The sequence below is a fragment of the Camellia sinensis genome, chromosome 9 (genome assembly GCF_055761805.1).
Source record: "Camellia sinensis isolate YWXY chromosome 9, ASM5576180v1, whole genome shotgun sequence".
Lineage (NCBI taxonomy): Eukaryota > Viridiplantae > Streptophyta > Magnoliopsida > Ericales > Theaceae > Camellia > Camellia sinensis.
This window is the reverse complement of record NC_138969.1, coordinates 82,929,547-82,956,078: the sequence shown is the minus strand read 5'-3', so window position 1 is coordinate 82,956,078 and position 26,532 is coordinate 82,929,547. Positions and strand designations below refer to the sequence as shown.

The window sequence follows — 26,532 nt, the reverse complement described above, 5'->3', positions numbered from 1 at the left end:
ATCATGCATATTGCATCGTGTCCGGAATAGGAGTTAGCCCGGGCACGGGAAACGAGGTACATTTCGTACTCCGAGTGACGGAATGTGTCTCAATTCCCCCAGTCACCGACACTCCGGATTATCCATGATGGAGTTAGGTTTTAGCCGTAGTTTCATGTGCATTCATCCTATATTGAGTTGTGCATTTCGACTCCTCGGCCATCATGCCTCGGTATGCGTGATTGGTGGCACGAGTTTCGAGACATGCATATATCTGTGCAAATACATTGCTATGCCCCTTTCCTGCTCTCTGTTGCAGCAAAACGCAGAATCAATAACCTTTTGGGGCTCGACACGCATTTCAAGAACAGGTGTAAATAGAGGCTAATTGGGGCATTCCGGTGGATTTCCGCGCAAGACAATCCGGACATGCATCATCCATCAGAAGCAAGGCAGTCCCTGGCTCGCACGCCATTTTTATTTGCTTTCATAGTTAATTTGTTAACTAATTAGAATTTTGTAATATTTTGGACTGTAATATTCTTTTATTCGGGACTGTAACATTTGGACTGTATATTTATTCGGACCCTCCGAGCGAGGGCAAAACTGTAATAAGTGTGGGTGAGTGTGATGTATGTCTTCCAACCCCACGTCTTTCTCCCTTTTATTTATCCGCTTATGATGGTTAGATTAGGGCATGTTTAAATTAGCATACAGTATGACAGCATGTTTGCATTCATTCATCCGTATTGCATGCACCGGGCTCGGCGCATCATACTAACTGCATTGTATTTTCAATTCCAAAGTTGAATACATGATAGTTGTAACATTCTATATACCATCTTAGAATAGCCGAGCCTGCTATAATTGCATTTTGTATGTGTTGCGTTAGGCATTTCTGTATAATTAGGATCATGCATGATTTCTAATGAAGTTTCTATTTTGGCTTGGAGTACTCGGTAAGCTTTACGCTTTAGCATCCTTGCATGTGTGTGAGTGCTGCCATGAATAGCATGCTTACCATGAGGCTATGTGCTTATCTGATATAACTGCCTGAATGCCTGTGGGTGAAGGTTGGGTTATCTGAATTGGAATAAATCATCAAATGTTTTAAGCCTACCTGCGGGTAGCAAACCATTTTCAAAAACAAGCATGAAATGTCTTGTTCCAATTCGGGCGACCCGATCTATACTTATATGCTGTGAGCATCACATAGTAACCTAGGCAAATAACCGGTTTAAGGACACACAAAGTTTTCAAAAATTGATATCATGGTTAGTAGAGGCCGGTCTATGACCGGGCGAGCGGGGGTGCTCACGAAGTGACCTTCCCCAATCGTACCCAAGTTCCCGAGCCGAGGCAACTTTGGTGATGACGGACACGTGGCCTTTTGGTACCGAGTCAGGGTTTCCTAAATTTCCCAAAATAAAATATTTAGGTGGCGACTCTGTATCTGGCGAAGCAGTCCATGTTTGGCACTTCTTTCAAAATCTGTTTTCTCAAAACGATTTGCCGGATTTGGACTCTTTGGTTCAGACTTAGAACCGTGACTACGAAAGTCGAGTCCGAGCTGTAGCGAGGTCCCCCGCGGGCTTGTTACAGATGCTCATGCTTATGTAGAAATTATTGTCTTGATGAGTTGTTCTAACTTTAACTTAAAACATCTAATTCAAGGGGAAAGTAAATGGGGGTGGTATTGGGTTTTCAATCATTTAAATAATAATGAGATGACAATGGATTGATGGGACATGTTCCCTAACTGAAGGTTAAGTCTTGTGCAAATGGTTGTTTCAAAACCCTTGAATGGATCTGTTGTATTCGGACCCTAAGTACTCATGACGACAAGGGTAGAGGAGGCTATATATTTTATCATCTCTTTTGAGGTCCTCGGTTTGTGCTACGTGGTATGCAACTATTAGTAGGCATTCGGGGTAAGTTCTGCAAAGCAACAAAAGAGGAGACATACCGAATAATCTGAGTCCAATTCTTGCGGTTGGGAGGATGAAATCTCTTTAGGGGATTTTCTAGATTGTTAACATCTAACCTTGTAATCCTTTGTTATTGACTTGAATATCATGCTTCATTACTTATTATAATTGTGATGGTCTATTGGATTGGGAAAAATGGATGGGTGTGTGTGTGTGTGCGTTTACTGAGCATTCAAAACTCATGGCATTTTATGTCAAGGTTTGAAGGCTATTAGATCGGTTGAAGGCAAAACTAACGCATTTGAGGATGTATGGCTACCTTATGAGAATTAGAAACTACTTTTATAAACTGTTTTGATATTGTAATTGATAAATCCCTTGCAGTATTAAAGACATGATTTTGTAATTATTATATATTTATACATATCTTCCGTATTACATATTCCTTATTTTCTTGTTGACTCGTATAGACCTTGTGTTAATACCTTGTTAAAATCTATCAAATGGGGTATATTTGCTATCTAAGGTAGTTGGACTTTGAAGGGAGGCTATATTGACCTTCCTGGGATCTTACTTTTTAACGCCCTTGAGAAATACCTCACATTTCCCCTGATACATTAATACAATCAACAATACTACATGCATACAGATAACAAACATTAACAATAATACAATCCATTAACTCCTCTTTCCAATTGAACTATCTCAAAAATACATCATTGTTAAATTACATTCATATATAAAATAAATTTCCAATTCCCTCCATACAAATAGTCCATACAAAATAATACAAAGCCAAATCATAAAACATCAATAGAAGAGCATCCATGCTCTCTTATCCAACTTCATTTCATATATCCACCATTACGAAGATACCTCAACATCATTTCTTGAAATTTGTTAGCTTTGGGGTGAGTGAAAGCTCAGTAGGTGATGCATTTAACCAATTATATAATCATTTGAAAGGCTTATGCCCATGCAATACAGTTGGTGGAAATGTATGAAAGAATGTAAAATAGTGCCTGAGTATGCTAATGATAGACTGCAACGCATTGAACATATCTCATATGGCGGTAACTCATCCATGACATCCCCAAGTAAGAGTCCAAAATCAAAACATACATAGATAATCATAGTCATATATAGAAAATAATCCCACATTTACTGACTCCGGAAATGGCAGGGTGATGGGCACCCAAAACATCACAACCTTCCACATTTGCCGGCTCATAAACAGTGGGATGTGGACATCCAAAACCATCCGTTTTTTCACATTTTCTGGCTCTAAAAACAGCGGGCTCGTGGACACGCCAAAACATTTTCCCACATTCGTCTAGCGATATGCGCAGATAGAACAATTGGGCACCTTGACTCCCCGTGCGGGTAACAATTACTATACGAAACTCAAAACCACTCACTACCCGGACTCATAGGCCATTTACCCTCTTTTTGCGTTCAACCGTTTTCACAAAAGTAGAACCAAAAGAAATGAACAATGCATATGATGCATGAGTGTGTAAATAATGCATTTTTCTTACAATAATTTCAATTCACAGTAGTGCAACTTTTCCTATTTCATAAATCAAGGCATTCCCATCATTCATCATCTCATCTCAAGTTCAACGTCAAAAGTGAACCTCCAAACTTGCATTTCAAACCCAAAACCATGTAATTACACTCAATTTCATATTTTGGAAATTAATTGAATAAAACCCCTTTTTATAAACTAAGTTTGAAAATTAGAGTTTGTGAAAAATGAGAAAAATTGGGGTTTTACTCTCCTTTATGAAATTGAGGCAATCATCCATCATAAACAACGATATTCTATCATAATAAGTGTAAATCATTAAACAATCACAAAATTTCACCCTCATTGTTCCCAATCTTTAGTCAACAAGATCAAATCAATACATACATATATACATATATATATATATATATATATACATGAATAACTAATGAAATTTCCACATAAGCTACTCAAATTGAAGATATAAAGAGTTAAAGACACATCTATCTCAAGATTGGAAGCAAGGAAGCTACATCAAGAGCATTCTTTCGAAAATCCAAAATCTAATCGGTTGAAAATGTTGATCTTCTCTTGTTCTTCATCTTTGATGCAAGTTTCATGGTGGATTGTAGGGAAAAATAGATAAAATCAAAGTTTTGAGGGCTAGGTTTTCGGAAACGAAGGAGAGGGAGAGCAGAGAGGAAGAAGGAATAATGTTTTTGGGCCAAAAAGTCACTTTATAATGTCTATTAGCGACTTGGTCGCTCGAGCGAAGGAAGCTTGGCTCGAGTATAGAAAAGAAGCTCCCAGAATCTCTGAAAATCGCGCAGTTTGCTCGAGCGAAGAAAAGCTAGCTCGAGCGAGCATGCTTCTAGTACAAAAACTCAAAATTCAAACAGGTATAATTCTCTTGTTCAGACTCTATTTTAGGTCGTTTTTATCTCCAAATCGAAGCCCAGAAATAAGATTTCCAATGGTTCTAGCCTCATATCCAAATTCAAAGTATGGAAAGAGAAAATGACAAAAGAGTGAAGGTTGGTCAAAAACGAAAACTCAAATTTGGGGCGTTTGATCTAATCTTGCCTAAATACCTTGTTAAGGCTTCAATTATAATATTTAAAGTGCACTTGCCAACCCATCAATGCCAAGAGTCTGACAACCATGCAAGTTTTAATGTGACGGACACCAATTTACACCAATCCGATACAAATTAAAATTCAAGTCATTACAATCTCTCCACCTTAGGAAATTTCGTCCCCGAAATTAGACAATGCAAGAATCAGAGTTTCGAACAACCAAAATGGAACGGATACTAAAATTAACACTTACTCCAACTAATCATAAACAATCTCTACACAATCGCAAGTCTCTCGAAGAGTTTTCCAACGCAACAAATTTCCCGAGTTGGACAAGAAACAACTCCTATTGGTTTACATTCACCACACCAAAAACCTAACTCGAAAACTAAAGAAACTTCCATATTTCAGTCCCACACTGATTTTTGATAACACCCAAATAACACGAACGACAATTCCAAAGTGGTGAACCTCTTTTTCAGCTCTTTACATGATTGTCTTTAACAAGCCACAAGAATTCATCAATTCTATGAAACAAGAAGTCAAGCAACGGCATCACTAACATACTCTACAGTCGTATCTCAAACAAACTTAGCCTTAAGGAAATAATTTTCAGTTGCCTAACAACGTAGAACCTTAGGAGACTCAGCTTTCACCTTGCATTCACACCCCAAGAAACAACTATCAGCCACTTGGCAACAAATTTCCAAACAATTACCTCCCATTACAACCCAAGTTCTCAATCCCTTTTCGTGAGAAGAAAAGACTTTAATAAATGTTTTATTCGACAATCATAGCCTTCAACAAAACATAACTCAACAAAACCAAGCATTTCAAACCTCGTGTTTGCAACACAACTGGTATTATGCCTTCTCATTTCTCACTTGTGAATTTAAAATATTTAATAACCAAAAAGAAAAAGAACATGCATCAAAATATATTCCCAATTTCGGTAAAACATGATTATGCTCAATGGGAGAACTCCATTCCCAATTCTATTCTCTAGCATATTTCGACTGATGACTCTCAACCGTCACCCAACCAATAATCCCATCACTATAGTGATGCCACAATCTATTTATAGTTATTCAAGCAATAACCACACATAACAACACGAACAAACTAAACATCATGAGTTTGGGAAAATCACATCCCATTTACAACCACTACCAACATCCACCAATTACTTTTTATTTATTTTATATTTCATCACAATTTTCATCATTAACCTCATTTTGGGAAATCACACACAATCAACTAAAAACAATTTCCAAGCAATTTTCACGACTTGTCACTCCCCTGAGTGACACACTCACTTACTAACATCACAATTACTAACACCATGTAAAGAAAAATCATCAGTCTATACTTGTACAGTACACCGCATTCTATGCCATGGTATTTACTTTCAAAGTTAAAACACAGCTCCCCACCATATTAAGATTATGATGTCCTAGGAGGTCAAACCCAAACTTAACACATTTTATAACACAAACTTACTCCATAACAAACACTCTCACCATTAATGATGGTACTATGCCTTTAATTTAAAATTCTAACAAGATTGTACTTTCAGTACTTCAATCCAATCACTACTACAGCTGCTTCACTCTTGAAAATAATTTAATTTAGAAGGTTATTCACCACAACTTACCTAATGAAACTAAAATTTACTTCTCATAATTGCTCAAGTCACGAAACAATAACACCAACCATCATCTCAAACCTTTCATTAAAGGCCTATACAACTCAAGATGAAAGGGTACACCAGCAAATATTCTTTCACTTTAAAGAATTTCCAAGTCAACAATAGTCACTCCAACACAATTTCCATTACTAACCAAATTACGAAGGCACTTCGTGCCATTTTATTTCCTGACAAAGAGTCCACCGAATAACTTCTTATAAGATGATACCTTTACAAATGTCATGGAACAAAGTTGAAATAAAGGATCACCTTTTAGTAGGCATAATCTAATTAAGAAAACCACTTACCACTTAAAGTCAAATGCATCCAAAGTAAACCAAATAATTGTATTCGATCAACCTACCAACAACACAATTTCTCACCACTCTTATAGCAAAATAAAATATCAATATAAGGAGTTCACAGCTCTTACTCCAAGGATACAAAACAATTTTTTTTTTTTTTTTTTATAACAAAAGGGCAAGGGCCTTAAAATAACCCCCATTTCAATTGCATGAAAACACCGTCATCACACACTCCAAACTTAACCCTAAATACTCACGTACACTTCTCATATTCACAAATTCTATTCTTTAGGTAAGAGTGCTTCTAAGAATTAACACCAATCACTAGCAGTGGACCAAACACAAATTTCCATGAAAAATACTCACCCACCAACTCCTTTCCTCGCGGTAGTTAATAAACTTACCACCAATAACTACCGACAACCTCCACAACCTATCAACATCAAGTCAACTAGTTTTACTCCTATGTGGTGTTCACCAAAGACTTGCAATAATATGTTCTAAGTTCATTATGGACTCTTTCACGACTAGGTATAAAACTAAATCATATTTCAACACCGCAAGTCAATAAGCTAACTCATATCAACACCTATTCCTTAAATCCAACACACCCTTGAACCTATCCCAAAATTAGCACACAACACTACACTAGTACTGCGATGATTCACAACACCCAACCTCTACTTAGCGATAACCCACTAACACCATCCACATAGTACTAAGCAATGATACAATCCCTTAGGCCAACTAACACTTCCTATCTCCTATCAAGTAGGCACTTCACATATTTATTTTATTATATTTATTTATTTATTTTTTGTGAAACAACTACAAGGCTAGCATGATTCACATCAAGGTTACATCAACCAACAATCACACTGTCATATTCAACCTCAAAAGTCCGCTTGAAACCAATAGTCAAACCATTCCTATATAAGATTTCCAAAAGTAATGATCACGAGGCACATACCAACCATTCATTCTGAAGACTCCACTAACATTTTCACAAGAGTAAGGCACATCCAAGTCACCCAAGAATAAGTTTCATGACTAAAAACAACAACAAAAACATCCTCCACACTAGCACCTTCCTCCAAGGAAATAGTCTAACCAAGAGAGATAGAAAATACCATCACCAACAAATGCTCTCAATTAAAACCAAAGGTAAGGAATCGTCCTATTTTACCAAGGGAAACCAGGTACCCTTGAATTAGAGCTAATTCCAAACATTCAAGATGGGACAAACATAAAATCAAGCACAATGATAATGCTACACCGACCCACTAGCAACCTGAAATCTTCTCCATGCCCACAATATAACGGAAAACTAAGTCAAAAGCGTAAGCTCCCAAAAGAAAAATTAAGATAACTCTTACTTGAGAAAATCTTGACATTTACATCCCAAAGATGAGATACAGGCACCAAAGTTTATGTTTACCTCAATATTAGAAGCTATGTCATCACAAACACTTTTAAACCCAATCGAAATACTTACATACACCTTTAGCCATTACGAAACTTTTATCTCATAGTCAAAAACAACCACAGAGGAATTAGCATCGATGATTCTCAAACCATCGGGCACAGATTTTCACAAGGACACACTGATCCGACTTCACCAATCAATCCAGCAGACTTTAGTCACACGCTCCATTGATCCATAATAGCCTCCCAAGTTAACTCCAAGAGCTTCTTCTAAGAACATTTATTATGCCATCATGACCTCCGACATAATAACTACACCACTCAATTGAAAATACTCTTTTCTACTCCAGTACTCCAATAATCAAGCATCAGGACCAATTACTTATGCACTACACCCTAATTTCTAGAGAGCAACCAATTCTAGCACTCAATATCTCAACCGTTAATAACAAATAACCAATCCTCAAGTCACCATCTCCACTACCAGAGATTCAACAACATTACTACAACCTCTATCACTTACTATCCATAGTCTAATTAACCTCGAAACTCTACAGCTAACCCACTTTCTAAAATAAATTCTCTACTAGATTCCAAATTAGCCAAATTCTCAATCAATCAGTCTCTATTCACCCATCACAATCCCCACCGTGCTATAACCACTCACTTCCAAGATCTCTCTTCCAACCTCATTTCAAAAATTTCAATGTGAGTCTATGAAATATTTTCAAATTTTCGCAATCACAAACCATTCACCATACAATAAGAAAAACCTTACCATCATAGGGTCACATTTGTTTCTCTTTGAACTTACAAAATTGATAAACTAAGGTTCCACTCCAACCTCATAATTGCGTCCTTACATAATCCCAAGACGACATATCTTACCAATAAATGTGGTGCCAAAGATTTAAGTCCCCAAAGTTTTTCCCTAATTGGGGTCACTCGTATCCTTAGATCCCATAGGAGATAAGGTCTAACCTACACTTAAATATTCTACACGAGATCTCACATGCCACATGCGACAAATGCCTATATATGTATCTACGTCCATATAGACAAACCACATAAGCATATAAGCATATAGAGCACATATGGATCATTCTCCTAAGATATCAACTCGTTCCATGGCGCACTCAAGGACCTCTAAGTGGAAAAAGCATTGATCAAATGTTTTTTCAAAAGGATCCCGATGAATGCAATGGATAAAAGTCATATCTCAGAAGTTCCATACCCATATAACCACATAATTACACAAGGCACACAAAGCATGTAAATGTCCCATCCTAGCCTAAGAATCCCATTGTGACAAAAGTCACTTCCCACGAGCCTAAGGTATTCAAACCTATTGCTCTGATACCAATCTTTAACGCCCTTGAGAAATACCTCTCATTACCCCTGATACCTTAATACAATCAACAATACTACACGCATACAGATAACAAACATTAACAATAATACAATCAACTAACTCCTCTTTCCAATTGAACTATCTCAAAAATACATCATTGTTAAATTACATTCATATACAAAATAAATTTCCAATTCCATCCATACAAATAGTCCATACAAAATAATCCAAAGCTGAATCATAAAACATCAATAGAAGAGAATCCATGCTCTCTTATCCAACTTTATTTCATATATCCACCATTACGAAGATACCTCAACATCATTTCTTGAAATTTGTTAGCTTTGGGGTGAGTGAAAGCTCAGTAGGTGATGCATTTAACCAATTATATAATCATTTGAAAGGCTTATGCTCATGCAATACAGTTGGTGGAAATGTATGAAAGAATGTAAAATAGTGCCTGAGTATGCTAATGATAGACTGCAACGCATTGAACATATCTCATCTAGCGGTAACTCATCCATGACATCCCCAAGCAAGAGTCCAAAATCAAAACATACATAGATAATCATAGTCATATATAGAAAGTAATCCCACATTTGCTAACTCCGGAAACGGCGGGGTGATGGGCACCAAAAACATCACAACCTTCCACATTTGCCGTCTCATAAACGGTGGTGACGTGGACATCCAAAACCATCCGTTTTTTCACATTTTCTGGCTCTAAAAACGGGGGGCTCGTGGACACCCCAAAACATTTTTACACATTCGTCCGGCGATATGCGCAGACAGAACAATTGGGCACCTTGACTCCCCGCGTGGGTAACAACTACAATACGCAACTCAACCAACCCGACTCACTACCCAGACTCATAGACCATTTACCCTCTTTTTGCGTTCAACCGTTTTCACAAAAGTAGAACCAAAAGAAATAAACAATGCATATGATGCATGAGTGTGTAAATAATGCTTTTTTTCTACAATAATTTCAATTCACAGTAGTGCAACTCTTCCCATTTCATAAATCAAGGCATTCCCATCATTCATCATCTCATCTCAAGTTCAACGTCAAAAGGGAACCTCCAAACTTGCATTTCAAACCCAAAACCAAGTAATTACACTCAATTTCATATTTTACAAATTAATTGAGTAAAACCCCTTTTTATAAACTAAGTTTGAAAATTAGAGTTAGAGAAAAATGAGAAAAATTGTGGTTTTTCTCTCCTTTATGAAATTGAGGTAATCATCCATCATAAACAATGATATTCTATCATAATGAGTGCAAATCCTTAAACAATCACAAAATTTCACCCTCATTGTTCTCAATCTTTAGTCAACAAGAACAAATCAATACATACATATATACACACACACACACACACACACACATATATATATATATATATATATACATGAATAACTAATGAAATTTCCACATAAGCTACTCAAATTGAAGATATAAAGAGTTAAAGACACCCCTACCTCAAGATTGGGAGCAAGGAAGCTAGATCAAGAGCATTCTTTTCAAAATCCAAAATCTAATCGGTTGAAAACATTGATCTTCTCTTGTTCTTCATCTTTGATTGAAGATTCATGGTGGATTGTTGGGAAAAATGGATAAAATCAAAGTTTTGAGGGCTAGGTTTTCGGACATGGAGGAGAATGAGAGAAGGGAGGAAGAAAGAATAATGTTTTTGGGTCAAAAAGTCACTTTATTATATTTGTTAACGACTTGGTCGCTTGAGCGAAGGAAGTTTGGATCAAGCGTAGAGAAGAAGCTCCTAGAATCTCTGAAAATCGCACAGTTCACTCGAGTGAAGAAAAGCTAGCTCGAGTGAGCATGCTTTCATCTCAAAAATTTAAAATTCAAATAGGTATAACTCTCTCGTTCAGACTCCGTTTTAGGCCGTTCTTGTGTCCAAATCGAAGCCCCAGAAGTAAGATTTTCAATGATTCTAGCCTCACATCCAAATTCAAAGTATGGAAAGAGAAAAGGGCAAAAGAGTGAAGGTTGGTCAAAAATTAAAACTCAAATTTGGGGCTTTTGATCTAATCTTGCCTAAATACCATGTTAAGGCTTCAATCAAGGTTCTAAACATCACCCAAGGATCCTCAATTATAATATTTAAAGTTCACTTTCCAACCCATCAATGCCAAGAGTCCGACAACCATGCAAGTTTTAAGGTAACAGACACCAATTTACACCAATTCGATACGAATTAGAATCCGAGTCATTACATACTTGGTTATTAACCAAATGACTCATTAGCAACGTTTCCCTACTCTTGTAACCTTAGATAAATCATGTATTTAGTTGTTAACATATTCCTTGATGTTTTCGATTTTTGAGGCGTCGCAACTCACTATAAAATCCTAGGTTCAACCCTTACCCATGCGTTTTGACTTGCGATTAGAGACAACCTTGCCTGACTATATTATATTATTATAAGATTATCTATCCTATCAAATGAAAGACTGAAAAATTGAAATTTTCTTGACTTACCTTAGAATGTTTCTTTAGATTCTGGGCATAGCAACATCAACTCATGAGGACATATTTCAGATTCAAAATCGTTACGTTACGATTTGACGATCACCTACAAAGGGAAGTGGTTTTAACTCTGAACAAGGCATCACGTTACGTAGTAGGTGTATTGTTAGTTCTATGAGTTTTCTATCAATCATCATACCCTTATCTTATGTTCATAACCTTTATGTCACCCTTTTCAAGATTATGTCATTATCATCTAGCTTACTTCATATATTTTTTTTTCAATTCTACTATTTGTTGAATTGACCCCCCTTGAGCCTTAATTATTCTATCTAGTACAAGGCTTTTTGTAAACAATCTCATTTTCTTCTCTCAGTGATGAATCTTTGGATATTTAGTTTAAAACGCATATGACCATTGTAGTTTCAGGTTAGATATCTAGTTTAGTCACTACTTTCATAAACTTGACCACCCTAAAGTCTAGAACTATAATGTCATCCATTCGGCTACATCATTCGTCCATATTTCAGTTGATCTTTATGTTAATTGATGCTATTACTATAAACAATTTGCATTATTCATATCCACTTTGTATTCCTTCCATTAATCCAATTATAAGACTCTTGTAATTATTATTTTACTATATATATATATGAAGTTGTGTTGTGTGTTCTCTATATTGTTATTTACTACTTGATCTTATTGCTTCAGACACCCTAGGATAATTAAATCTTAACCTTAAGACTAGTTGATTACTCTTGAGCAAATTATGCCTCACCTCGTACTAAAAACAACAGGAAATGGTGGACCAGACTTGAGCCAGTGACAATACCGAACTGATGGACCACATTTGATTATATATCTATACACGTGTATAGTAGGGATAATATGTTAGTGATTATACTATGAATTAATGAATATAAATGACATATAGTTATGGTTTCTAATAATTTGTATATCAAAAGCATGCCTTTATTTATGTGTATTCTGCTACGTTAGAGAAATTTTTTTTTTCTTCTCTTTTTTCTCTCATAAATTTAATTATGGGAAATGCTATGGAGCACTCTATGAGTATTGTTTTGGGTTTGTTTAGTAATGTTTATATTATGTTTATAGAATTTGTAGGGGGGAATTGCACTAATGGTCTATGTAGTTTAGGGTTTGTATCATTTTGATTTCTAACTTTTCAATTGTGATGCATTTGACTCTAAATTTGAAATCTCGTTCTAAATAAGGACAATTGAAGACACTTTACTCCATTTTAAGGGAAAATTCATCTATTTGATAAAATATAAACTAGTTTGACAAAAATAAACGTCAAAAAATTATTTTAAAATTTTTAAAATTATTTATACCCACTAAAGATAAAATTATATATAAATGATAAATTTTTTACATATTTATTTTTTTTATTTTTTTACCAAATTAATTTTTAATATGTGTTTGGATGACAATCATGTAATGGAGTGGTAAATTTTGTTGATATTTTTTTATGGTTATTATGTAATAGATGGTTGTATTTATTGTTAACAGATATTTTTGGATGATTATCATGTAATGAATGGTTATTAAGCTTTTAATGTGTAATTGATATGTTTAATATATAAAATGCTTTTACTTTTGAATATTTTGATCTAATAGATTGGTTAAATAATGACATCAAAGTTGTTACGATGTTTGAGTTTTGAAAAAATAAAAACAAATTTAATGTAAAAAAATAAAAATAAAAATTATTTTAAAAAAGATAAAATTACACAAATAGTCCCTATAGTTTGGGGCCTTATGTCACTTTGGTCCCTAACTTTTCAATTGTGACACATTTGGCCATGAATTTTGAATCTTGTTCCAAATAAGAACAATTGAAGATATCATTAGATTTTTCAAGGGTAAAATTGTCAATTTGATAAAATATCAACTAATTTGACAAAAATAAATGTCAAACAAATATTTTTGAATTTTTTTTAAATTATTCCTACCCACTAAAAATAAAATTATGTAAAATTGATAAATCTTTTAGACATTTATTTATTTTTTTTACCAAATTAATTTTTATTATGTGTTTGGATGATGATCATGTAAAATTAATTCTAAAAAATTAATCATGTAATTTTTATTAATTTTACATAATTTTATCATTGGTGAATGAAAATAATTTTTTTAAATTAAAAATATTTTTTTGACATTTATTTTTATCAAATTAGTATATATTTTATTAAATTGACAATTTTACCCTTGAAAAATCTAATGATATTTTCAATTGTCCTTATTTGGAACAAGATTCAAAATTCAGGGTCAAATATGTCACAATTGAAAAGTCAGGGACCAAAGTGACACAAGTCCCAAACTATAGGGACTATTAGTGTAATTAACCCTTAAAAAAATTATAAGAGATAAAATTTTATCTATCCTTACAAGAGATAAAATTATATAAAAATAATAGGTTTTTAATTTTTCCTAACCAATTTAATTTTTAGTTTCTTAGAAAAAAAAATTGAATAATGATTTTGAAACCAAACAAAGCAGAACTTTATAACCAAGAAAGTTACAACATTATTAATTAAAAAAACAAAGGTCATTACATTTTAAGCGACGTACAAGTTAGCAATTATAAAGTAAATTGTATGACGACTTTGTACTTAAAATGGACCGTTTGCAATGAAATATCTTTGATTGCCCTTATTTACAATAAGATTCAAAATTTATGATCAAATATATCACAATTAAAAATTCAGAGACCAAAATAATAAGTTTCAAATTATAAAAACTGTTAGTATAATTTGCCCAATTTTTTAAAATTTTAAATAAAAACCCATTTGATTTCCGTTTTGATTTTTAAAAAGTTGTAAACGGTACCCACTAAAAAGTTGATTTCAACTGTTTTATTTTTCTTTTCTTTTATTTTTTTTTATGATTTACTACCAAAAATAAAATAAAATAAAAAATCACACGGTTTGACCCTTGTAAGGAAATATATCCCAAAATTTTATTTTATCAATGTAAACCCTAATATTTTGATTTATTTTTAATCTAAATTATTTATTATTTTTGTTAAATAAAACCAATGAAAAAAGAATTATATTTTAATCATTAAACTCAATGAAAAATAGTATTATAGATATTTTATGTAACCTACATTGAGTTTAATGACTAAAATATCATTTTTATGTCAATTTTACTTAATGAAATATGGAAATTGTTCAAATTGAAAATAAATTAAAAAATTAGGATTTAAATTGATAAAATAAAAACTTTAAGGTTTATTTTGTTATAAGAGTGAAACTCTAGTTTTTTTTTATTTTTAGTAATTTTATTTTTATTTTTATTGATTTATTTATTTTTTCCGCACCCTTTCCAACCACCACACATTGCTCTTCACTGCGACCAATCACCATCTCTCATGACTTCCTCTGCCAACCATCTTTGGCCACCACCTTTCTCAACTGCCAACCACCTGTTACTGCTGCCAATCACCTTAGGCGGCCGATCAGCCATCATCTCCAACCGTTAGTAACCATTTTGGACTATCACTTCCCACAATTGATTACCACCTTCGACTATTGGCAATTACATCTGTCCTCCGCCAACCACTTTTGGCCACTACCTTTGGCGCCCAACAACCACCTCTGACCTAAAAGGAATAACATTAATACGATCACCATCTCCAATTGTTGACAATTGCTTCCAACTGTCATCCCTTTCACTTGTTTCAAAACAAGTTTTTAAAAATACTTATGTACCAAATATATATATATATACCCAAAACAAATACAAACATATTTAATATTTTTTGTAAAATAAAAATAGTAAACTATAAATGTTACCTAACAACACCTTCATGTTGGGTCTTGTGTAAAAAATATTTTGAAAATTATGAAAACCTAAAAATTGTTAGACAATCTTCACTGTATTTAAAGAAATAAATTTCGTTTGTGTACTAAACAACAAACGGAATACATAAGAAATATAGAAAAGAAGAGAGTTTGCTTGATTATAAAAATCAAACCAAAAAATGAAATAAAATAAATAAAACAGATTTTTATTTTGTTACAAAAACAAAATCAAAATCTGAAACAGAAAAATAATAAAACAGAAAAGTAAATTAATTACTTACCAAATTAATTTGTTGAACAAATTTTCTGATCAAGTCTAATGTTTAACACTGTGTCCTTAAGATAGACTCATCCTCTCCGCGATGCTTTCAGAATGTGGACGTCTATCTCCCAGGATAAAATGATCAACAATGAAAAATTGCAGCACTACAAATTTTTCGTACAACAAACACACTTAGTGTATACATTCTTTCTCACAGAAAATTAATGAATTTAATGCAGCAAAATGCATAGAGTAATTACAGAGGGAAGAACAAATTTTCTGAATTAATGAAAAATCAGTAGAGGGTATGTCTATTTATAGGAGAAAATGTGGTTGTTTGGTTTGAATTAAACAGGTGCAAACCTATTTAGTTTGAATGAATAGATATGACACTATTTGGGTTTGAATTTGAACAGATACTGAAAATGTTTCGATTTAAATTCAAACAGATAAAAATCGGGCAGAATTTTGGTGGAGGAAAAAACCGGGCAAAATTTTTCAAATTAATTTCTGAAATTCAAATTCCAAAAAATTAGAATTTAATTTTAGAAAAATAAAATTCAAAAGTTTTTGGCCCAAAAAAATAATTAGTATTGGGCTAGACAAGTCCAACCCAACCTCACACCATGCCCAAGCCTAGCTTGCTTGACCAAATGGTGGTGTGCGTGTTTATTTTTTGGGTCTACTGGGTCTAGCCCATAACCTTCCTCTCTACAAAACTTGAGTGCCCCTTGGGGCCTCCCCCAAGTTACAAACCTATGCCTTATAAACCCACAAAATTCTTCCTACCAAACTAATGTGGGATAAGCTTTTATTCAAACCTTTAAGGATTTTTCACCAAAACTCTATTTCCATGGAGCTCATTTTGGTTTCAATTTCTCATTCACCCGATAATGGTTCTGAGCAACCAAATATACCACGTGAATCGCAACGCGGCATAGAACGCGTTACCACTTAGACCTGCCAACTTTAGCGTATGAGTCCCACCTAAAACATAGACCAAAATTAAGGAAAAATCTGACTTTTCCAAAACTTCCAAAACCATTTCTAACAAAAATAAATTGGGATATATACCTTTTTTATTTTTTACTTATACCCCTGGATATTTGTTAGCAGGGTATACATTTGATATTTAGTAGGAAGGGCACACATGAAAGCTATGGCATAATATTTTTGTAACGTAAAATTTAATGTAAATTTGACATTAAAGAACTCCCAACAATTATTGCAATATTGCACAAATTATGCCTATTTTGATATCTATCAATAAAAAATTATATAGCAATCTTTCCAAATATCTTATTATTGAAGCAAGGGATTGAAATTATTGTAGCAAAATCTCTCTAAGCAACCTAATTTTTTCCAGGAGCTATTGAAATTAAAATACCAAAATAATAAATTTTTATTTATTTTTTATTTTTTTATTTTTATTTTTATTTTTAATGAGGGGGGAAAGGGATGAGAGAAGGGTATCCCTACGCGTGAGCCTAGGTTGATGAACTGACTGATCTCAAAGAATCTGGTGTTTTTTCGCTACACCATTAGATTTTGCACAAAATAAATTTACGTGGATTCATGTACTAACTTGAATTCAATTTGTTGCTTTCATTAGTGTTCTATACTAGTTGGGATTATGAACATAAATCAGAAATTTTTATTTGTTAAAAAAAAAAAAATTGTATAATTGTTGGGTCCTTGAAGTGTAAAAGAAAATAAACCATTGAATATGTAGAAATTGTAAAAGTCATGATCACTAAAATAAAAGTAAGGAAATGAATATTAAAATAATAATAATAATAATCTATAACCTATATATAAAAGAGCGGAAGCAAGTAGCTCTTTTTGAATCCAACATTGGTGGAATTACCAGACATGCCTAGCAAGTGTTCACATTATTACCTTCGGTCCTAAGAATTCACTTACATGTCATTTGCTACTCTTCTTCCCAATTTTTTGGTTTACGTGCCTTCTTGGCCATATGTCGTTTGAGTGATATAGTTGTACGTGTCTTCCGCTACGTATTGCAATCGAACCGGGTGCAATCATCTGTCCCTCCTAGAATTTTCTTGTGTTTAGTGGATCAAATTTTGCGATCAAACGATTCTCTTTCAGCTGAAGACAAACGCATATATGTATATACTCGTTCTATTTCACTTCCCATCTTGGTTTAGCTTTGTTGTTTCTAGGTACACAGATTATAGCCCAAACTCCACAACCTGGTACGTAATTTAGTGGTTTTCTACTTCTTTTTGTGCTAGCCATGGATATATTGATATCTGATTTGAATGCCTCTGTTCTCGTGGGTGCTTGTTAGTGCATACACAATTTAGGCACACCACCTGTTTGACAATATGCCTAAACATGCAAACCAAAAAATTGGAGGCTTCCTTAATTGAAATATTGCATTGAAAATGAGTGAATGCTCATAAAAGTTAGAGAACTCATACTCAGAAACTAAACCAATGATGCTAAGGACTTCTATCTCCACTAACAAAATTGATGGATTTGTAGCTTTAAAGACATTACATTAAAATTCAAAAACATTGAGTAGTATTTTTAGATGCAAAAGTATTTCATTGTGATTCTTTATTGTCATGGAGTTACTTTTGGGTTTCCTTCAACTTGATTGGTTTATTGATGGGTTGGTTAGGTCAAGTGGTTACTGGATTGGACCGTGCAATCATTACCATGAAGAAGGGGGAGATGGTAGGGTTCATGCTACCCCCTGATTTGGGTTATGGAGCCACAGGCAGAAATGGTGTCCCTCCTAATTGTGTTATTTAGTTTGAAGTGGATCTTATCTCATGGATTACAGTAGTAGATGTTTGCAAGAATGATGAAATTATCAAGAAAGTGATGGAAAAGGAAGAACAAATTGGCCCACTCCCATCTCAGTTCCTACCCAGGGTTTGTTTTCTCATTTCAATATTTTTCCTTAAAATTGTTTTGATGCTAATAGAATATGATTTTTTCATGTGTCTTATGATTGATTGATTTATGATCTTTGTATAGAGCGAGATCAGAAACCTTAACAGTCTTTGGCACCCTTGGGAGAGGGAAAAGTTGTGTATTTTACATTGATTGATCTTTGGAATTCTTTTGATGAATGGAGGGCTTACGATGCTGGAGTTCAAATCAGAGTGGACAATGGAGAAACTCTAATTCATTACTATGCGCCTTACCTCTCTGCAATCAAAATGTTTATGAGCAACTCGTTGAATAGTTTAAGGTATCAATTTCATTCTTGACATTTGTATATAAACATTTATAATTAGCTAGAGCTCGTGCACTAGGTTGCTTTGTTTTTTATTTATAATTTAATAATGTGATACAGTTTGGAACAAAGATTATTTGTTGTGATTACAAAGTTGCTTAAACAATTAATTGTGAACTTTTATTCTACTATTGCCATCATCTCTTATTCTTTATAGTTGGTTTTCAGGTTGGTACAATTTTGTAATGTAATTGATTGGAACCCTCATACGAGTTAGTCAAAGTTTTCCCATTTTGGTGATTTCCTTCTTGCTTTTTGGTATTAATTGTAATTCTATGTTCTTAAATTGGTTTGGCAATTGAAATTCTTCAATCCCATGATTGATTGTTTGGTGTTTATTGACATTGGTACTTAAAAAGGCATGTATAATATAGTTTTCTTTGGGGTATTCACTTCTAAGTCTTGATTTTGAGTGGCTATACTGAAAGAATTCACGGGGAATGTTTTTAGCGAGAATCTATCAAGATAGGATCAATGTTCCTCGAAGGATGGAGGGTTTGAGCAAGAGAGCCTTTGACATCTGAGTGAGAGACTGGGTTACCTTTATTTTCAGTATTTTTAGTTTATTTTGCTATACAAAGCAATTAACATATTTAGGTTCTTCACATTCATAACAGTTGCTCTATTTTTACGAATAGTTCCATTTCAAAATTCTGATTAGTGAAAGAACTGGAAACTCTATGATGAAACAAAGATTGGGCTGGGATTGATAGCATTTGGCATACTGTTCTCATTCTTAGGAACTATTTTATTTTTTGACAAGGGACTACTTGCCATGGGAAATGTAAGTAAAAAGTTTCTCTCATTATAATTTTATTGCTCACTTTCTTCCATTATTGAGCATTTTCCGTTTAGCTTACTGTGTATTTGATGCCTGCTTAACGTAGTGTTACTTTGGTAATACTGAATCAGATCCTCTTCTCATCAAGGGTGACGATGACCATGCGACCGAAGTCCTTGATGCGGTTCTTCACGAAATGTAGCAATTTCAAGGTTGGTTTGTTCTATGTGTCTCCATTCAGTGTGTAAACTCATCTCCCGTTTTTATTTGCCTTGTGATGATTGTACAAGGAACTATTTCTTTTAGTGTGGGCTTTTTCTTGGTTGTTATAGGATGGATTATGTTGGGAATGATTTTGGAGGCATATGGGTTCATCGTTCTTTTTAGGTTCATTGGATTTTCCTCCAATGATTTCATGTCCTCTGCTCATATTACTTAATATTAGTAGCTGATGGGGTATTTTGTGCAGTAGATTTTGGTCAACACTGCCAGTTTTTGTGCAGAAGATACCTATTATTGAGTGGGTGTTCCAACAACCATTTGTTAGATCGGTACGTTTATCTTGCAATTTAATATAATATTTTTTTAGAGAGAATTCTCATGGATTTCTGCTGCTTGTGTTCTTTCACGGAAGCCACTTCTGTTGGTTTGTTGTCCATATAATTTATATTGAGAACTGGAATGCAGTTTGGGAATCATGGGGTGCATTTTGTATGATTGAGACCTTTTCTTTATCTTGGTCATGAACATATAATACTCAAAATAATAAGGCAGCCCCACTTAATCAAGATATTGCATTATGTTGCTGCATTCAGTGAAGGTCCTCTCTCATCATCTGCTTGGATAAAGTAGATTCTTTTGCGAATATAGTGTTTCCCTCACAATAGAATGGAATAATTATAAACAAGTGCAACATTCTCAAATCAATAAGTAGAAAATCTAGACATATTCTAAATTATGAAAATAGGAAATGATATAAAGTATTGACAATAGGAAATGATATAAAGTATTTCTGATTTTTAAAGCTGACTAATTATTATTATAAGAATGATCAGTTCCTCATTTCCATTTTGATTCATGATTTATCATATCTATGCTATTTCATTTTGCTTGCATGGTCATGGATTCTATTTTTGTGAAGCTATTCTATTCCTTCTAAAGCTAACAAACGAAAAATTTAGACATTTTTCTTGAAACCAGCAAATATAAAATTTTGACACATTTTTCAGGTTTAATTTGAAATGCAATAATGGAATTCACTACTTTTAAGGCTAACTTGTTTTAATAATTACCTCATTTTTTATTATTTGATTATTCAATCTATATTTTTTTGGTCCCCTTTTTCATGTTTCTAGGACTCTTCTTCCATCGAAAGCTTTGGAATTTGCTTAGGGTTTAGGGTTTTGCTTGTAGTTTCAATTCATACATTAAAATTTATAGAATTTAATAACAATTTGTCATATCTTTGCCTCCATCTATTATTCCTAATCAATGATAGGGCGATATGACTTTATAAATGATCTTTGTCATATCTTGAAAGGAAGGAAACGTAATAAATAACTGACAACATTTTGTTTTTTTTTGGGTACACCCAACATTAAAGCAAAAGATAAACACAAGGGTATACATGAAACTTGTTTATTTAGACGAATTGGATAAGAAGGATTATAATTTATTGGACTGTTAATTATAGGATCCATAATCTCTAGACTATTTAATTTGTTTAGTCACGAGGTTAGAAGTCAGGACTATCTTATTGAATCTTATATTTGGTTAAGATGTTATGAAAAAGAATAAATGCTCCAAAGGTTATTTTATTCTTTTGAATTGTTTACCAAGTAATAGTAATATTAAATCTTACTTATAAATTTTGTTTTATTTTTTGCCTAGAACTTTTAAAATATTAAATAAATAAAAATCAATAAAAATAAAATTTATATTGAAACTTTATTTTAATTTTTGGTTGAGACTTTTAAATTTTATTTTATTTTAAGTGCAATGCATAACATTAAAAAGAAATAGAAATTAATTTGACAAAAATAACAATACAAATTCAAGTGGATCATATCATAAGGAAATATTTTCTGATTAAAAAAAATAGTTTGACAAAAATAAATATCAAAATTATATTTTTGAATTTTTAGAAATTACTTTTGATTTTTTTTATTTTCTTTATGAAACTAATTTTTAATTTTTTTAAAAAAATTTCTGAAACAAATTTTTAAAACTAAAACCAAACATTACTTAAATGCTTGAAAAGCAAACTTGTCCTTTTACTAGCATCTAGGGGAGAACTAGGGGGGCTCTAAATACATCCCAAATTATAGGTTAATGTTATTTTCATACACCTATTTATCTTAATACACATAATTTCTTAATACACATATTTAATAATTTGGAAATACATCCCAAATTATAGGTTAATGTTATTTTCATACACCTATTTATCTTAATACACATAATTTCTTAATACACACATTTAATAATTTGGTTATAAGTTATTGTTCTCATTTCATACACTAAATATTCCAATCATACCCTTAACTCATATTTTATACATACACCACTTCAACCCTTTTTCCACATAGTTGTTCAAAATTGTATACCAACGGTTCAGACCCTATTTCGATTTAAGGCAACACAGAGTTTTTAATCGGTGGTGTGACTATGAAACAAAGGATCGGTGAGTGGAACTTCAATGAATATGTGCTTGAACTATACCTTATTTTTCCAAGAAGTAATCAAGATAATGACATTGTGAAACAAGTTTGACTTGGCAGTGAAACCATCATTCAAGACAGAGGAGGAGAGTCAAAGAAGTTGGATTTACAAACCCAAATGGGTCGAGGTGAGATTGGTGGTGGTGGAATTCAATGGATAGGGAGGTGATGATGAGGAGTTTGATGTTTCTAAAGAAAAATTTGGAAGTATGATTGATATGATCAGTGGGGAAGAGAATGTGGAAATCAACCGAGAATTACAATTGATGCAAGTGATTGAGAATCTGAAGATGGGATTGGAGGTTGTGAAGAAGATGAGCTGTGAATTGGAGATGGAATTGGGGGTTTTTTAGTTCATAGTAACAATAATCCTTTTGATATTAAGATGGTTCCATGGATTTCAATGGCTTCTCTCTCTATCTAAATTAGGATTTGACTTTTTTTTTTTTTAACTCAAAAAATATACATTGAGATTTTTTTTTCCCCAAAAAAGATGTGAGCAGTCCTCGAACAATAAAAAATACCCATCCCCCTTATTTGAGGGCCATCACCGGTAGCTGGTGTAGTTATGGTTAAAGTTTTTAAAGTGAGAAATGATGGAATGAGAAGATGTGTGCAGAGAAGGTGAGAGTATATTTGGAATGTGAAGTGTGTGGATTGAGATAAAGAAATAAAAATTAAATTACTAAATGTTTTCTTTGGAAAAGATGTAGACAGAAATAATTTGATGTGTGGAAATAAAATTTTCCCAAATTTTAGGTTGAACATCCCCATTTCTTTTTTTTTTTTTGTTTGAAAATACAATTTTACCCTAAACTAAATTACCTTAAATGACCAAATTCAAAAACCTAATTTCACCATCTTTAGCTCCAGGCAGCCAGCCATCATCAGCTCCAATCGCCAGCGCCGATATCATCGTGGTAGCACCATAGCCACCCTTCCCCTTAGGGATGGCAATGGATAACCTATCCTGTGGGTATCTATGGAGACCCAACCCAAATACATAGGTTTTTCCCTCTTTTTCTTATCCATTGGGTAGGGTAAGTGATATTCTTTAAATATCCACAGGGGATGGATTGGGGATGGGTACCCACTAATTTCCTCATATGTTTTTTTTTTATTTTTATTTTTTTATTTTTTTTATTTTAAGATCCACAACCAAAGCTAAATATACCTCCAATCTTTTTTTATTATTATTTTTAAGATTCACAACCATTTTTTTTTTAATTTTTAAGATTCACAACCAAAGCTAAATATACATTCAATCTTTTTTCTTTTGTTTTTTTTAATTTTTTTTTAAGGTTCACAACCAATATTTTTTTTTTTTTTTTAAGATTCACAATCAAAGCTAAATATACATTCAATCTTATTTTATTTTATTTGGCTCAACAATAAAATCAAATACACATTAATTAACATTGTCACATTATTCTTGTCAAATTTTATGCATATCTAGAATTTTTTAAATTTATTTAAAAAAATTAAGGACACTGTTTAGTGTAGGTTTCGGTTTACTTTTTTATGTTATTTTATTTTGTTATGTATTGTAATTTTCAGAATGGTTTGCTTGTTCTGAAATTTCAATTAACGAGTATGAAACTATTTGTTTTATGTTATCACACAATTTATACAACATATATATATATAAATGTATTTGAAAATAAGGAAATTGTAGAGAATCAAAACAAGCATGAGTCGTGATTGGTTAGAAATGATGGGTACAAAGATTTATTTGCTAGAAAAACAAAAAAGGGGATACAAAGTCTTACTAAATAATTTTTTTTAAATTCAAAGAATTTTTCTTAGTTATGAACAGATTAAATCAGCTTATTTTCCAATGTTATGCTTCATTTATTTAGATAGAAAATATTTTTTAATGAAAAATATTTTTTATAAAAAACATTAAAAATATATTTTTTTATATTTGGTGGTGGTGGTGATGGAACGAAGGTGAAAGTAGAGATTGTTACATAGTGGTGGGGTGATGGCGACCGTGATAATAGTAGTGGCTATGGTGATGGTAGTGTGACAGTGAAAGTGAGAATAGTGGTGATGGTGTTGTGAGATTAGTAAAAATTTAATTGAAAAAACATTTTTTGTTTTTTAAAAGTAACAAACAACAAAATTCGTGGGAGACTAAAGGAAGAAGATGGAGGATGGATTGGGTGTGATAATGCATAGATATCTTAAAATGAGTGGTTTAGATTTGTTAAAGGTATAATTAGATTTTGGATAAATTAAAATGAATGGTTCAAATTTGCTAAGAGAAAGATGGTTTAATGTCTAAAATGTCCGTGGCTAAGAGATCAACAAACAATTCCTTATTTATGTCCTGATACAATTTAATATGAGTCTTATAACACTTTCTTCAAACAGGTTCTTTCATATTTTATTTCTTCAAACAGGCTCTTATAACATTGTAATCAGATTCTTATAACATGTAGGGGAGAGAGTGAGAGAGAGAGAGAGAGATGGTTGTAATTTTTTTTTTAATCTTCCACGTTCTTCCACATTTTTTTTTCAATTACTAAAACTTATTTGATTGTCTCAAAATTATATATTTGATTATTATAAAACAAACTTTTTAATTAATTAATTAATGTGTATTTGATTTTGTTGTTGAACCAAATAAAATAAAATAATATTGAATGTATATTTAGATTTTGTTGTGAACCTTAAAAAAATAAAAAATAAAAAAATAAATAAGTTGTTAACATTAAATATATTAAAAAAGAAAGAAAAAAGATTGAAGGTATATTTAGCTAAAACCTTTATTAAAAAAAAAAAGAAAAAAAAAGAAGGTTGCTAACATTAAATATATTAAAAAAGAAAGAAAAAAGATTGAAGGTATATTTAACTTTTGTTGTGAACCTTAAAATTAAAAAAAAAAATGTTAACATTAAATATATTAAAAAAGAAAGAAAAAAAAAATTGAAGGTATATTTAGTTTTTGTTGTGAACTTAAAAAAAAAAATGGTTGTTAACATTAAATATAAAAAATTAAAATGGAGATTAAAGTGGGTTGGGGAAAATCCATACCCATTAAAAAATGGGGAGGGTGGTACCCATGGGGAATGGGGAATGGGAAAAATTTATTATAGGGGAATGGGGATGAGGAATTAATATCCACCCCATTGCCCCCAATTGCCATTCCTACTTTCCCTCCTCACCTCTAGCAGCCCCCAAACCCCTCTTCCTTCCTCCTTTGCAACCTCTTCACCGCCACCGATGTTTCCGCCTCCTCTCTTTTGCCACCGCTGCCTCCTTCTCTCTTCCCCCTCATTCTTCTTCATCTTCTTCTCTCATCATGGCCTCCGCCGTCGCGCCTTTGTTTTCCTTCTTGCCGCCCTTTTTTTCCTTCTTCTACTTCTCCGCCATAGCGACCCCTTCCTCTAGCACGACAGCTCCCCGTTGCCAACCCCTCCATCACTTCTTCTTAGGGTTTTAGGAAGAAGAAGAAAGAGGAGGAGGACGAGCGTGAATGGAAAAGGAAAAAGCGGCGGTGAACGGCGGAGTGGGAGTCAAAAGCGACGGCAAAGACAATCCAACAGTGACAGATGCTGGTTAGGGTGAATAAAGGTAAGATTGTGATTATTTGGGGTGTTCAATGTGAATAAAAATTAATTAATTTTTTACTTGGGGTGTCCTAATTAATGTGGTGTCCAACCAATAATTTCTGGTGCATTTAAGTTACCCGAAGAACTAATTCAACATTTTTGTATCTCACCTTCCCCTACGATAGGAGAATCCCACCTACGGAGACTAATAGTCTGATCAGATTAATAATTTTTTAACCAAATAATAAATTATGAAAAATATTAGATATAATCAATCCCACCAAACAAATACATTAGCAAAATTATTTGGACTCCATATCCAACATTTCACCAAATCCATTTTTTGGTTGAAAAAT

The 26,532-nt window shown here is 33.0% G+C and overlaps 1 long non-coding RNA gene across 4 annotated transcripts; it reads left to right on the top strand.

The window, feature by feature from the left end:
• The first annotated feature begins 17,633 nt into the window (after positions 1 to 17,633).
• On the top strand, positions 17,634 to 20,494 carry LOC114319016 (uncharacterized). Of its 4 annotated transcripts, XR_003649240.2 has the most exons (5): positions 17,634 to 18,063; positions 18,495 to 18,751; positions 18,857 to 19,073; positions 19,780 to 19,902; positions 20,031 to 20,494. It is a non-coding gene; the product is annotated as an uncharacterized LOC114319016 (long non-coding RNA). The 4 variants fall into 4 exon arrangements; XR_014340038.1 differs by lacking the exon at positions 19,780 to 19,902 and having other exon boundaries at positions 17,689 to 18,063; XR_003649237.2 differs by lacking the exons at positions 19,780 to 19,902; positions 20,031 to 20,494 and adding an exon at positions 19,569 to 19,689 and having other exon boundaries at positions 17,689 to 18,063.
• Positions 20,495 to 26,532: the final 6,038 nt, after the last annotated feature.